The following is a 12442-nucleotide window of genomic DNA, read 5'->3' as shown; positions in this document are numbered from 1 at the left end:
ACAATAAGGTATAATATCAGTCATGAAGAATCTAGAACCCCCTCAAAATAGAAGGCCTTCAGCACATTGCAGAGTAAAATGTTGCCTTATCATCTTGGGCTCTGCTCAGAAACCTTTGTTCTTCCTGCCCTCAACATCCTGTACCGTCCTCTTTATGGGTTTCTCTGAATCTGAGGGTCTCAGTCAGAGCCAGGCGGGGATGTGGGTAAACAGGGCAGCTCAGTGCTGTTGCTTGCAAGGATCTGTTCTGGTCCCAGCTCAGCCTGCTCTGAGTCTGGGAAACGGGTTCATTCCTCATCTTAGATAACACTGTCCAAGCCTAACTGGTTCCTCCTCCCACAAATGAGTCAGGAATCCAATGCTTAGAATAAGAAAAGAAAAGAAAAACAAGGCATAGCACAGTAATATTAGTGGACATTTATTGAACACTCTCTCTGCCAGGCCCTATTTTGAACGCTTTTACATATTAAAGCATTCATCCTTCACAGTAACCCTATGAAGTACGTGCTCTTAACACCCCCATTTTACAACTGAAAAAACGGAGACAGAGAAAAAACACTGACTTTGGGTTGGACAAATCAAGACCCTAACCAGTGACATAACTTTGAACTAAGCTCTTACCAGTTCTCCGTCCTCTCGTCTGTAAAGTAACCTGGCCCTGGGGTGCCTGGCCGGCTCAGTCTGTAGAGCGTATGACTTTTGATCTCAGGGCTTGTGAGTTCAAGCCCCATGTTTGGTGTAGAGATTACTCAAAGATAAATTCTTTTTTTTTTTTTAAGATTTTATTTATTTACTAGTCAGAGAGAGAGAGGGTACAAGCTGGGGGAGCCGCAGACAGAGGGAGAAGCAGGCTTCCTGCTGAGCCAGTTTCCGGATGTGGGGCTCCATCCCAGGACCCTGGGATCATGACCTGAGTGGAAGGCAGACGCTTCACCGACTGAGCCACCCAGGCACCCCTTTCCCTATTATTTCTTTTTAACTGAGCCTTGATTCACTCATTGCTTCTTCACAGCAGCCAGTGAGGGCCAGGTAATTTTATTAAGAATTTATCTTTAGGGGGGCACCTGGGTGGCTCAGTCGTTAAGCGTCTGCCTTAGGCTCAGGTCATGATCCCAGGGTCCTGGGATTGAGCCCTACACAGGGCTCCTTGCTCAGCGGGGAGCCTGCTTCTCCCTCTCCCTCTGCCCCTTCTCCCCCCCCTCCACGACTCCTGCTCGCCTTCTCTATCTCAGATAAATAAATAAATAATCGTTAAAAAAGAAATAGTAGGATAAATAAATAAATAAATAGATAGATAAATAAATACATAATAAATAAATAAATAAAATAAAGAGAAGCAATAGGGTTGCCTGGCTGGCTTAGTCGGTAGAGCATGTGACTCTTGATCTCAGGGTTGTGAGTTCAAGCTCCACATTGGGTGTGGAACCTACTCAAAAAAAAAATTCTTTTCAATTGATTTTAAAAAACAAAAAGAAGTGATAACCAGCCCCCTAGGCTCATGAGGCAGAAGAGAAGGGGATAGGGGATAGTTTGGAGAAAACTGTAGCTCAAAGAGACTTTCTGGGAATTGAGTTCAAGTCCCACTTTCTACAATGTAATCCCAGTGTTATTGTTTGGGAAAAGAGAACTTCAGCCAGTGCCCAGGGCAAAGAAGAGATATGCAACCAAGCCTTGGAGGAGCCACCTCTTGGGGGCCAGTCCTGCATTCCTCTCTGGTCCTTCCTTGGCGCCACTTGGCTCCCTTGCCAGAGATCTGGGCCAGGGAGAGGGCCTGCGGGAGAAGACGGCACAGACAAAGGAAAAATCCAGAAGTGATTGCCATCAAGAGAGCCGTAAAAATGCTTTTAACTTGAATAAATGGTCTGGTGAGGGGTGGCACCGGGTGCGTGAGGAAATTACATGCAAATACCAGGCATCCTTTGTGTAAACGGCCTCACGGCATCCTCTCCATTTGCATGCTACACAAGCAGCCCTTGGGAGAATCTCCGCAGAGAACCCAGTGTTTAAGGGTCTCACGAGTTTCCTCTAAGCATCCACTCAAGGCTGGAAGGGAAAAGCCACACATTTTATCAGGTCCCAGCTTTTCTCAACCTTGGGTCTAAGGGAGAAAGGAGAAGCGGGTGGGGGAAGCACAGGGTGAGTGTAATTTCGAGGTCAGCTCGTCCCTTAGAGCTTTCAATCTTGCTCATTTGGGCTGTCCTGATTTCAGCTCAGATGTGCATTTTCCACCTTTGTGACACATCCACTCATTTGAACGATTTTCACAGATTCCTGTAACAGGAAGGAGAGACAGCCTGCTGGTGAAAAGCTGACAGATGCAGCCCTGTTTGCAGCACAGCATTCCCAAGACAGCCGGGGAAAGGAGTGGGACGAGGTTGGGGGGGGCGGGGGGGTTGTCTCTGGGACCCAAAAGGGCTGGGGCTAAGACAGCCCCTTCTTTGCTGTTGGTTTGGCCCTTCCGTCCTTGCTAGGGTGATAGGAAGATTATACCTCTGGCTGTTCTGAGCGAGTGCAGGTCTCTCCAAAAGATAGGGCCCAATCAGCGACACATGGCCCCTGATCCCTCTCTCAGCCCTTGGACCATGGCTTCAGTGGATTAAAGCTAAAACAACCAGAATAGAATTTCACATCCTACTCCAGATCAGTGGACGAGGCTGACACGGGCAGAGGGGTCTGATCCTAAATGCTTTCGGACCCTGCAGATGGTTCCTTGGGCAACCTAACGCTCTCTGTTGAGGAAAATAACCTTGTCCATTAGGAAGCCAGCAATCAGGCTTTCATATTTTGCTTCTTGCCAAATGTGAATTCCTCATTGTTAATTTCCTCCTCAGCTGTGTGCGGCTAACAAAGGAGAACTGTTCACATGGCTGCAAACTCCAGTTGGGTCTGTAGCTTCTTAATCTACTTTTCCATTTAAGACTGAAATGAAAGACGATGCTAATGCTGCCCTGCGCGGCCGAGCCCAGGGTGAGGAGAGTAAGGTGCTAGGGTGCGTGACCCTCACGTGGCACTCACGCTCACTGCCAGGCCCAGGCAGGTAACTCAACCGCCTGTCCCTAGTTTCAGCCCTGCTGCCTGGGCATCTGGCATCTGCAGAAATGAGGGAGCTGGGACATTAATCCTATTCAAGGACTAGTTTAAAGAAATTAGGAGAGTCTGTTCTATTGCACTTTATTTTAGTTTACTTCCATTATTATTATTATTATTTCTTATTTGAGAGAGATGGAGGGAGGGAGGGAGGGAGGGAGGGAGATCATGAGCGCGGGGCAGAGGGAGAGGGAGAAGCAGACTCTCCGCTGAGCAGAGAGCCGGATGCAGGGCTCGGTCCCAGGACTCCAAGATCATGACCTGAGCCAAAGGCAGATGCTTCACCGACTGAGCCACCCAGGCACCCCTATTTTAGTTGACTTCCAGATCGTTCTATCAAGTACCAGACCCTGTAAGCTAGTTTCAGTACACTCACTTCTGCCTTCATCTGCCCAGCCCTGCTTTTGGTTTTGAGCTCAGCCCCACCTGGGGCTGCACATTCTGCGTGATGAAGTCAGTGCGAAAAGAATGCACCGCTAACATTTCAGCCCAGTATCCACTCGGCTGCCCCTGCTGCCCTTCTCGGGTAAACACACCAGGCAGGCAAAAAAGCCCAACCTCTGTCTCCTGTGACCCAGAGAAATCAGAGTGTGAGAGAGGCAGCGTGGCGACAGCCCTCGTACCCCTCTTTAACCAATGATCAACTGTGGTTACTTAGAAATTCAAAGGAAGAAAATGAGAATGAATTCTCTTCCTTCTCCTAGGGTTTCTTGACAACGCATGTCCTGGCTGGAGCGTCAGATCTGGAAGAAGTCTAAAGGTCATCTAGTCCAGCCCCTTCACCTGACAGATGAAGCAGCTGCAGCCTGGGGAGGGGAAGGGATTGGCCCAAGGCATACAAATAGCAGCATGGCTCAGAACTCGGGGATCCCAGGCTCCATCCATGCCCTGGGTCTTGCTAAGCGAAACGAGTACTGCTGGTTTGGTTTCTTTTTATTGCAGGGTAGGTTGTGCTCTAGGGCCAATGTAAGAGGACAAATCAACTCAAAGGAAAAGCTCAGAAACCCAACACAAACAGTGAGGATGCGACGCGCAATACACTGCGTTTGCATGGAAGCTGTCCATAACCACGCTTGAGTAGGAATAAGAAAGCCGTGAGCTTCTCTCCGCTGCACTTCCCTCTCCACTCCTCGGAAACTGGAGCTGAGGTCAGATCGTCACCTAATTCCTTGCAGGCACAGGAACCAAAGCGCAGCAGATGAGAAGAGGGTAGTGAGAGCCCCTACGGAGGGTCAGATCAGATTCTTACCAGGTGGGTTAAAAGCGTCCTATACGCACTAATGATGTGTCTCTGCTAAAGCCTGAGCATTGGCTAAAGTCCACCACAGGCCAGCGATTCAATGACTTCATTTACAATGACACGTTTATTCCTGAGCTAATTGCTTGTTTATTTAAGTGATAACTACCATCCTCATTAGGGCGTTTCAAAGACTCTGTGTTGAGCCTGCCAAGTAATAAACAGAGGTACTACCTACTGTTGTGGTTCTCACAGTACTGTTGGAAGCCCTAGATCTTTTTTTATGCACCATGAGGTGTATATTTATTATATTGCTTGGTTGTATACTGTTATCTTTTATATTCCAAGATGAAATCTATGTATGAAGAGAGGTCTGGCGATTTCATTAGCTTCCTCTCTGGTCTTCCTGCTTCCTGGTCCTGCCTCTAAAGATCACCTTGGGGTCGGGGAGCTGGGTGGCTCAGTCGGTTAAGTGTCTGCCTTCGGCTCAGGTCATGATCTCAGGGTCCTGGGATGGAGTCCCACACTGGGCTCCCTGCTCAGCTGGGAGCCTGCTTCTCCGTCTCCCTTACCTCTGCCCACTGCTCATTTTCTCTCAAATAAATAAATAAAATCCTTAAAAAAAATAAAAAATAAAAATCACTCTCGGGTTAACTTTCCTGGCATGCTACTCCCTTGCCCATATACCTTCAGTGGCTCCCTATTACCTTAAACAAGACAAGTGTTTTACCCCTGAGGTATTTCCTCCCTCTGCTTCTCATATAACCCACTTGTACCGCGAATGCAGCTATCATTCCTGTTCATGTGTTTGCTCATAGAAAACCTTTCTACCGGGCGCCTGGGTGGCTCAGTTGGTTAAGCGACTGCCTTTGGCTCAGGTCATGATCCTGGAGTCTCTGGATCGAGTCCTGCATCGGGCTCCCCGCTCAGCGGGGAGTCTGCTTCTCCCTCTGACCCTCCCCCCTCTCATGTGCTCTCTCTCTCTCTCATTCTCTCTGTCTCAAATAAATAAATAAAATCTTTAAAAAAAAAAAAAAAGAAAACCTTTCTACGGGTGCCACTCCTGTGTGCAGAGGTGAATCCCCTCAGCTGAAATCCCACCTTCTCTATGAAGCCGCCTCTGAGAACCCTGGCCCACCGTTGACTCTTCTTTCTTAGAAGTCCTATTACATGAATAATTTTCTGTATAACTCATTTGATACTTACATGTAGGACAAGGTTCAAAACCCAGCTCTTCTATTATTGTCTGTGTGCCATGGGAAAGTCCTTCAATCTCCCTGAGCCTTACTTTCCTCCTGTATAAATGACATGAGAATAGCAAAGTGATATTTGAACATTCAGTTAGACAAGGTATAGAAAGCAGGGGGATACAGCAAAAGATACAGCAGGTGCTCAATAAATGCTAGCTTTTTTGGGGGGGGGTGCCTGGGTGGCTCAGTCGTTAAGCGGCTGCCTTCAGCTCAGGTCATGATCCCAGGGTCCTGGGATCGAGCCCCACATCGGGCTCCCTGCTCCGCGGGAAGCCTGCTTCTCCCTCTCCCGCCTCCCCCCCCGCGCCCGCTTATGTTCCCTCTCTCGCTGTGTCTTTCTCTGTCAAATAAATAAAATCTTAAAAAAATTTTTTTTTTTTTAATTTTTGTTTGTGAAGTGGTTGAATTCCCAAGGTATTTTTTTATGTCAGAATTCCAGGATTCCAGAGCCAGGACTTGCATTCCAGGCCCTGCCTTCAGTGTGCATATGGTGAAAGGGAGGTTGGTGCCCCACAGCTTGGAGGCAGAGCCCGGGGGTTGGATCCCCTGAGATATCATCTTTCCGTGCCCACTGGGAACTCAAAATGCCAGGAATACATCTCACCCACCACACTTGTGGTAGCCGCTGAACGGCCAGAGAAAAAGCCAGGCTTTTCCCTCCCCCAAATGCAACAGCCTCTGTCCCTGCTTAGCCCCACCCCTCAATGGCCCTCTAGCTCCTATCTGGATCAGTCCTCTGTGGACCAGGCTCAGGGGGTGTATCTAGGAGCTCTTGTTAACTTTGCACTTATGTGTCATTTGCTAACCGGAGAGAAAGCTCATTGGGTTGGGGCCCCGCTCTCTAGAGCTGATTGTTCAGGAATGTTGCCAGCCAGGTGTTAAACTGTTAGTAGCTTGAAATTGGCCACAAAGAGACTATTTAAACCACAGAAACCATCAAATGCTGCCCATCAGGGTTTGCCCACTCCCTGAGCCGGTTTATCTGCCACCCCTGGTCTTAAGTTTCTTTGAATGCACGCCGGGGCCCCCAACCAAAGGACTGGATACATTGTTTCCCATATGTAAGTGCACATGGCTATTGAAATACATATGAAGAAGAATCATTTTTTAAGATTTTTTTTTCTTTTTAAGGAATCTCTACACCCAATGTGGGACTCAAACTCACAACCCCAAGATCAAGACTCGCAGGCTCTACTGACTGAGCCAGCCAGGTGCTCCAAAGAATAATAATTTTTCTTTCTTTCTTTTTTTAAGATTTTTATTTATTTATTTGAGAGAGTGAGCGAGCATGTGGGGGGGAGGGGCGGGAGGGAGAGGGATTGCATTTCAAGCTCACTCCCCACCCTGAGCACAGAGCCCATGCAGGGCTTGATCTCACAACCCCGAGATCATGACCTGAGCTGGAACCAAGAGTTGGTCGCTCAACCGACTGAGCCACCCAGGTGCCCCAAGAATGATCATTTTTGAGCAATCACTCCATCCAAGCACTTTTGAATGGATTATCTCACTGAATCTTTAAAACAACACTAAGAGATTAGCTCTGTTATATTTCCTGGGTGGGGAAACCGAAGCTCCCTCAAGGAGGTGTAGGGAGCCGGAACTTACCTGAGGTTCATCTGAGTCCAAAAGCCCCCGGTCTTCCCCACAGACTGCCTGTCCTACCAGCTTCCATAGGAAACCTGTCCCAGTACCAGGCCTGCTGGTCCCCAAGTTAGCAGAGTGGTTCCATCCGCAGTGCCACCAGTAATAAAGGGCAATGCACGGGACCCTCCCTCCACCCCCACCTCTGCTTTGCTCCCTCCATATTTAATCTGTCTTCCTTATCCTACCCACTTCCTTCTACATCATCCCCTTATCTGAACTAGGACCTTTTTTTTTTTTTCCTTTGGGGCCATTTTTCAACAAGCCCTTTGACGCTCCATGTCCTCTTGTCTATAGAAATCCTTTTTGGCCTTAAACTTCTCTCCAAGAGCTCTGGCAGATATTCTCTGTGGACGCTGTGCTTTGTAACTGCCTTCAGGCCTGGACAGACGCCCTATCTCCTGGAGCAGTCCCTTCTGCTGACTGGGCTCCGTACCCAGTCTGGTCAGTGGGGTAGCTTTGGTCTGGAGGCTCCCGAAGGGCAGGACACAGGATTTTCTCCAACTGCTCTCGGTCCCCAGGGGCAGGCCAGGCCTGGGCACTGCTGGTGATGAGGCACATTCTGGTGGTTTCCCAATTCTGTCGTGTGCAACGCAGTGCTCTTGTTCTCAGTAACTACTTCCTTCCTCTTTATGCAGAACACTGCCCTGGGTTCATTTACAGCACCCGTGCTTGGTCCAAGAAATGATCTGTGTGGCCTGGGCTTTTGGGGTCAGGAAATAGCACACGTCCAAATTTCACCCCAAGGTGCCCTGTGTTCCTAGAGGAGAAGGGCACCTATCACTGCCAAACTTGCAATAAAAAAAAAAAGATCAGGGACTTTATTTTAACCAAACACGTCCATTCCAGGACTTGCCCTGACTTCCTGTGTTCCTGAAAATTCCTGAAACCTCAAGCAGCAACTCATCAGAAACTCCAGACCTCTTCAACATTGCCCTCCGCACTGCTCAAGTCCTAGGCCATGTAAATTCCCTCTGGGCCTCTGGGATTTAGAGATAAGCAGGTGAAAATAGGCTCATCCTCACTGCGCAACAGCCTGGTGCCTGTGGAAAAGCCACATGGCAGTTTGATGGTAATAATGCTCATCAATATGAGTCTCTTCTATTTCTTGCTTCCCCCTGGGTTAGGAGAGGCCACGTGATTCTTCTGGACAAGGAACCGCGAACAGATGTGTGTTACTTTTGGGCTAAAACACGTAATTGCCAAGGCTCGACTCTCCAGCACTCACGTTGCCTGCTGGAATGTTCCACATAGTGCAAAGGACAGATCGGAAACCTTTTAGGCTTTGTGATCCATACTGCAACTACTCAGCTCTGCTGTAGTACAAAAGCAGTCATAGATAATACAAACAAATAAGGGTAACTGGGTTCCAATAAAACTTTATTTATAAAAACAGGCAGCCACCCAAGGGCTCTAGAGTTTATCAACTGGGAGCTTCAGGATTGTGGAAACTCCCACAGTCTGGGTCATCGGGTCATTGCCCAGAGGGCAGTTCTTCTTGAGAGTCACCAAACTGCAGCAAACTTTGTATTGGTGAGAAGTAAGACTTTCGGATTGTACTTACCTGAACAGAGCTTAGCCTGACCTGATTAATTTGAAGAGTCTCTGCACCGCCTTGAGAAAGCATGTGCCATTTTTCTGAAACAAAGGGAAGGATACTAACCATGCCCTCCTACCCCACATTCTAGAGAGGGTGCACTCTAACCCTTGCCTATCCAAGCTTAGCATCGCCCCCACCCTATGTCTCCCAAAAGATGCTTGAAAACTCTTTGCTATGAACTAGCTTTCAAAGGAACTCTGTGCCTTGGTTCGTACTGTTCTCCCTTCTGAAAATTCCTTTCATTCTCCTTTCTATCTACCTGAATCCTTCCCAGCTTCTCTTCTTCCTCCCCCAAGGAGCCTTCCTATCTTCTTAACCATCTATGATTGCTAGTTTGGATCAGAGTTGCTGTCTGGGGTCATGGAAGAGAGAACAAGAGAGCCAGCCCTGTTTGCAAGAGACCCATGTTGGTAAAGGGTGGGAGCGGGGGTGGGGGGGTGGGGGGGTGGGGGGAGGGGATCCACAGAGCTCACCCAGCAGAGTTAATGAAGAGAGGGATGGAGGCAGAAGGGCTATGCAAAAGAATCAATCTGTCACACCCACAGCGCATTGTTTGGAGATACATACCTACAGGAGTAAAGGACAAAGAAAAGCAAGGGAATGATTAATGCAAATATGAGGATTAAGTTCTGGGGAGGAAAGGAAGGTATGCTTTTGGGGAGGCTCATGTGAGAGTCTTGGACATCTTAGGTTCTGTGTTGGTACGTGGGTGATTGTTCATTATTCCTCAAACCACGCATAGGTTATATACGAACTCTTGGTGTGTGATATAGTTCTCAAAAAAAAAAAAAAAAGTTTGGCTCAGGTAAGAAGGCTGTCTCAAAACTTGAAGCAGCAGCTGCCACAGCAATGGATCTCCCATGTTTTTGAATGCAAGGGTGAGGCTACAGAGGCCCAGCTCCACGCCAGTCAATTCCTAGACCATCGAGAGAAAGTAGCTGGGAGCCTGAGTTCAAGTGGACAATCGAAGGCCCCTGAGAAGGAGAACCTTCCTTAGAAATTTGTCTCTCTACCCTGCCTTCCTCTCCCCTTTGGCAAAGACCCCACCTCCAGTGTCCCTTCGAAAGGTTGTCAGAGACTCACCTACCATGAGACACACCTGGCAACAGGAGGTGAGGCCACCTTATCACCCAGTTGGCTGGCACAGGACAGAGTGCAGGCCCCCAGTGCTGCTTTTAGGAAATGCCATTTACTATGTTGGGAGTGGTATGGCCTTTGTCCCTTGGGGGACATGTGACATTTGGTGAAAATGTAATCTGGTGTAAAACAGCATGAACTCATCACTTGCAGAATGGCTTTGACCTTCCTGCTACTTCCAACAACCCAGACAGGCTTTTCTATCTTTCTAGTAACACCAAGGGAGGAGAGAAGGTGGATGCCAGGGGCTAGGCAGGGATACAAAGTAGATTATGATATTTAAGAGCACCAGCTTTGCGGGTAAATACACGAAGCCGAGTTCAGAGCTCAGTTCCACCTGGAGCTACCTGAGTGACCTTGAGCAAGTCACTTAACCTCTCCGACCCTGCTTTTCTTTTCTTTTTAAGAGTTTATGATCCCGGAGTCCCGGGATCGAGTCCCGCATCGGGCTCCGTGCTCGGCGGGGAGTCAGCTCCTCCCTCTGATCCTACCCCCTCTTGTGCTCTCTCTCTCTCACTCTTTCTCTCAAATAAATAAAATAAAATCTTAAAAAAAACATTTTATTTATTTATTTGACAGAGAGAGACAGCGAGAGAGGGAACGCAAGCAGGGGGAGTGGGAGAGGGAGAAGCAGGCTTCCCGCGGAGCGGGGAGCCCGATGTGGGACTTGATCCCGGGACTCCAGGATCATGACCTGAGCCGAAGGCAGTCGCTTAACCAACTGAGCCACCCAGGCGCCCCTTGACTTGTTATTAATGGGCAGGTTTTTATTGCTCTGTTTTACCTGCCGCACATTGTCCTCTCAGATTAAAATAATGATACCTTCGGTTAATAATACCTCGCACTTGGAGAGTTGCTTTCATCCCAGCAGCTCAAAGCCCTCTACAAACATGACCTCATTCATTCTCCCCTGCGCTCCCAGGAGAGGGACACTCTTGTGTTAACCAGCCTGAGAAGGGGAAGCCATGCCCAAATTCATCTCCAACCAGATTCTCAGAAGCCAAACTATTGACTGAGCATTCCCATCTCTCTCAGCCAAGATCAGAGACAGTTGTTCTCCCTCTCTCTGGGGGTGTGGGAGCAGGGGGTGGTAATTTTGGTGTTTTCAGGACACTGGTCTTCCTGGAGAACTTCTTAATTAAGACCCAAGGGATCCTGCAGGCTGAAATGCCTCTGCCCAGGTAAATCCTACCACTCATGGTCGTGGCATGCTTGCCACCTGTATGTACTTGTGAAAACTGGAACCCCACAATGACAGTACTTCCTCGTTCTGGGGCTGCTTATGGCCTGAGCTCCCTGGTAATACAAGCTGCTGGCTGCTCACTTTTGTTTTCACCTTGCAATTACTGGAAGGGAAGGGCTGCAAGCTGTACTTGACTCTCCAGCCACACTCTGGGGCTCAGCCCGTGTGCGCTTCATTATGGCAAAAGAAGCAGTCAAAAAGCTGACTCCTTCCCCTTCAAAATAAACAAGCAAACAAGCAAGCACACAAACAAAAAGACTAAATGGGACAAGCTCATTATAATGCCCGAGGCTGTTTTACTATCAGTACATAAACATCGGGTGTAATTTTTTCTCTTATTTATATTTTATTTTTTATATGGTCAAGTTTTCTTAGAGACTTACATTCACTTTAGGCAAAGTCAAAATAGAACCATGGCTTGCTTTCTTCTAGCCTCCTATTCTGCAGACCCTTAACTAATTTCAATATACCGTGGGATTGGTATTTCAGATCCAAAACTTGCTAAGTTTTTCAGAAACAGGAATTCTAACAGTGAATCCCTAGCAATATTTACCTTTGTAACCTCTCTGCCCCTTCCTCCGTCCGCTTCAACTCCTAGTTCTTTCCCCACGCCTACAATTCCCAGACACAGCCCTGAAGGTCAACCCCCCCTTTTTTTTTTTGTTTTTAAGATTTTATTTTTAAGTGATCTCTACACCCAAGGTGGGGCTCGAACTCACAATCCCAACATCAAGAGTCACACGCTCTTCCTACTGAGACAGACAGGCATCCCTGAAGGTCACATCCTTATCCAGAAGATGGAGGCCCAGCACACATAAACAAATCTTGTTTTTAAATGGCTAAGGTTGAGAGCCAGTGCTGGTATAGAAACACTGGGTTTTTTTTTTAAAGATTTTATTTATTTATTTGAAGAGAGAGCGGGGGGGGGGCCCCGCAGAGGGAGAAGCAGACCCCCCGCTGAGCAGGGAGCTGGACGAGGGGCTCCATTCCAGCACCCGGGTATCACCCGAGCTGAAGGCAGATCCTTAACCAACTGAGCCACCCAGGCGCCCCTAGAAACACTATTTTTAGAAAGATGGTAGAAATTAAAACTTCAGCTAGGTCAAGCGATTTAAGAAAAAGAAAAGTTCCCGGCTTGCGATATTGACTGAAAAAGTTACTAATTATTCCCCTTTGCAACTATGCTTAGTGCATGTTAACATTAGTTTACATCTTCAGAGAGCAAAGTTTTTGGTCTAAAAACCAGG

General features: G+C 47.9%; 1 long non-coding RNA gene across 2 annotated transcripts; it reads right to left on the bottom strand.

Annotated features, from left to right (window-relative positions):
* Positions 1–3378: 3378 nt before the first annotated feature.
* Positions 3379–7749, bottom strand: LOC114216055 (uncharacterized). Of its 2 annotated transcripts, none has more exons than XR_003610685.2 (3): positions 7652–7749; positions 5531–5619; positions 3379–4309 (listed from the first exon to the last, which is right to left on the bottom strand). It is a non-coding gene; the product is annotated as an uncharacterized LOC114216055 (long non-coding RNA). The 2 variants fall into 2 exon arrangements; XR_003610684.2 differs by lacking the exon at positions 7652–7749 and adding an exon at positions 7180–7323.
* Positions 7750–12442: the final 4693 nt, after the last annotated feature.

The sequence above is a fragment of the Eumetopias jubatus genome, unplaced genomic scaffold (assembly GCF_037043125.1).
Source record: "Eumetopias jubatus isolate StellerSeaLion01/CBP00866 unplaced genomic scaffold, mEumJub1_p1.0 scaffold_10, whole genome shotgun sequence".
Lineage (NCBI taxonomy): Eukaryota > Metazoa > Chordata > Mammalia > Carnivora > Otariidae > Eumetopias > Eumetopias jubatus.
Note: the sequence above shows the minus strand (reverse complement) of the source record. Positions and strands in the feature narration are given on the sequence as shown.